Raw genomic sequence first — 3404 nt, forward strand, 5'->3', positions numbered from 1 at the left:
TTCTATTTGGCAGCGGACACGAGTGGCCACATCGCGCCGTCAGCCACGATGAGCTAATTAACACCCGAACGAAGTGATTGTTTTCAATACAGTTATCTTCGTATATGGCCAACTTACACTGAGTGACTGTCCAGTTCTGTATATTTGTGTGTCTTTTCATTTCAGAAGGCTCCACTACCTCAATGACAATTTTTCTGCTCCTACCGATCCCGCCGTTAATCATTGCACATTGTGCTCAGTTTACGCTGTTCGTTACCACATTTTCAATACAACCACTTCCCGACAGTTAAGCTAAATGCCGTCAAGTACCAAACCTTCAAATAGAAGCTTTCGCCGTTTAAAATATAGTTTAAGAGAAATTTGGGTGGGCATGTAATAATCGGCACTGGATGCAAACTGAGTTAAACTAGAGTCAAGCATTGCGACGCCTAAGGTACAGTTTGCTTTGCACTGACTATATCCTTCCTTAGCCTTTATGTTCGTGTCACCGTGATCACCTCACCTTCCAAGTCTGACACACAACTACGTGCCCCACGTGTTTCCCAATCGATAAGCCCCGCATTTTTTAAAAACCAGACTCTCATAGACTCACCCGATCTGAAGATCTAGCTGTGTTCCCATTTCCGAACAGCACATGGAATTAAGAAGCCGGCAATCTACACATTCTGATGTCACTATTCATCCTAGCTTTTTCATTTTTCATTTCAAGTGGGCAAAACTGGATAGTCTCAGTAGCTTTGTGCAGCAGCTCCTGAAGCACCGTTCTGCCATAGCAAGCTCCCTGTATGATTGGCCCAACCCCATAAATGACCGTCAGGTAATCACTTATTCTTGTGAAGTTGCCGCAAACATTCGATTTTTTACATCTCACATTTCTTTCTTGCTTGCCCAGCTCTGTGGATGGCTGCGTAATCAGCGTTGATTCATGTGAGACATCATCTCAGTAACGGAATTTCCCCATATTTACTTTTGGTCATGCCAAGATCATTCTGGTAACCAGTCGCACATGCTGATCTTCTACACCTGAATAGGACGTTTTTAGTGCGCCACGTTGCGTATCAAGTATCTGGTTTGAATCTGGAACCATTGCAGATCCGCGATAAGTGGCCTTGAGCCTTTGTTTTTCGCTTAACAATATAGGTCGCAATATACTGGCAACCATTTAAACCATATCCACGCTGGGTACACAGCCTCATTGCCCTTGCCGGATAGCGAGAACAATGCTTGCTCTGCACATTCAATGGACTGATGAATGCCGGGGCTCCATACATGGCTCGCTCCAGCGCATTCCCCTGGCTCACTCTACCGACCCTGAATGAATTCACCAACAAAAGCTTCAATTATGATGACAATGTACAGGGCCAACCATGAGCGATGACGGTACCGCAAAAGCTGTACTAAGCCAAATGGGCTGCAGGCAGTTTAATGCTTCTCTGCTGTTTCCCACTGATCGAGTTACCTGCAAAAACAGGCTTGCCTCGATCCGTAGAAATTGTGCCACAAGCACAATGTGTTGATTACCTTTATACGGTCCTGGCTCATTCTACTGAGAAATACAACCATTTAACCTTCTATTGCAATCCGGTTTTTTGCAGTCTCAACTAACAACTTACTGACAACTTCACCTTAACCTCACAACACGGATTTTATGTTCAGGCCGTCCCAGTGACAGTCGCAAATATCCCGAGGTCCAGTTTTCCCTCATCGACGAAGTCCTGTCGAGCTACAAAATAAAACAAGTTTCACCGTCATTGATGCCATGGTTTTTACACTTTCGTTTTCCGAATTCGGTCAGATCATATCTATTTTTGACCATCTCCCCGCTTTCATGCACTTTCAGGCCCCTTAAATGCCATCTGCTATATACCAACGTGGTGGTGGGCAATGGCGTGCTGTATTCCTGCTTGGAATAGTATATTACTATTTTTATAGCTATCTGTTGTTGTAGGTGAACTCTTAGCTCATTATTTTTCAAAAAAAGTGCCCAAGAAGCACGCTAACAGTAGCCAGCGGGTTTTTTCTTCAGGTGGCAAAAACGCTAATACAAACCCAAATAATGCCAAATATTGCCGTCGTACTGTTCGTATTAAGCAACAACCTTCATAGAATGGTACAGGTGAATGCCTTCCCCTTGCGGCGATTCCAGTTCCGTCTCGTCTGCACAATGCAGGCCAGAAAAGTTTAAAACGAATATCTCCAGCGAGCAGAGAGTGCAGCTACTTGCACTGACAAACGTCATCCTGCTATCCAGAGAAAGATTGTGGAAATGTAAAAACCAACAACAACTCGCATAATATGCTAGCTGTGTTGGTGCTGAACCAAAGGGTTAACAGGTGTTCAGTTAAATCTATCCAACTATAAATTCACAGCCTCCTGAATTTATGGTATTCGTAGTCCTCTGTGGTTTGCCGTCACGTACTGAACAGAAAAGATCATGGTTTGGCGCCAGGAACTTGCTCGGGTAAGTCGCTCGTGATCAATAATGCGCAAACGTGAATGCCGTGGAGTTTCCATATTTTGTGGCTTCTAGCTGGCTCTAAATTTTACAAGTGAGTGGAAAATCTCCTGATGTCGACAGATGCTACGATCGCTTATGTTAATACACGAATAATCACATTTGGAATGGAGATAAAAAGGCTCTTAATCCGGCCCAAAATGACTAGTAAGAAGGTAAGACATAAACATCGTAAAAGCGGTTTATGTTGGCAAATATTTTACGGTGCCAGTGCAGCGCACGCAAGACTGATATATGTATAGATATTAGCATTAATAAGTCCAATAATTTTGGTTTATACTGAGTAAAAAACGAATATCGACTGCAGCGAAACATTGAAAGGATCCACATAAAACTAAGACGTACAACAGGATATCAATAATATAATGGTTCATACACAGCGAAACATATAGAAACTGACAGAATAAAAAAGGTAGGCAGATAGGTGGTGTAGTGGTCTGGTTACACAATAAGTTAGTTTACCAGGAGTGTGTGGCAAAGAAATAAAAATAATTAAGCTAGTTTTGGTATACAAAAATAAAGAGATCAGATGGTACAGACTCACTAACAATTGTTCCCCTTAAAATAGTTCGTCGTTGGCCCAGGTCAGCGAATAAACAATAATCCAATTATGTTGGTCCAGAGGCCTTCTTCTGAACAGTTCCCACGCATAATAGATTCCGAAGATGTCTGAAATGTTTTGGTACCAGAGTTAGTACATGAGACTCGCGAATGACCGCTGCAAGCGCGAGCGAAATCAGAAGAGAGAGTCGAAGCACGTGACCACGCTTGTATTCTGTGAAATTGTACAAGTGCGCGTTTATGTAGTTTTTCGTATTTAAACAAAAAACGATTATGCAATTGATGAAATACGTAGTGTTATAATGGAAGTAAAACAAAGGTACAAAAC

The sequence above is a fragment of the Opisthorchis viverrini genome (assembly GCF_000715545.1).
Source record: "Opisthorchis viverrini unplaced genomic scaffold opera_v5_137, whole genome shotgun sequence".
Taxonomy (NCBI): Eukaryota; Metazoa; Platyhelminthes; class Trematoda; order Opisthorchiida; family Opisthorchiidae; genus Opisthorchis; species Opisthorchis viverrini.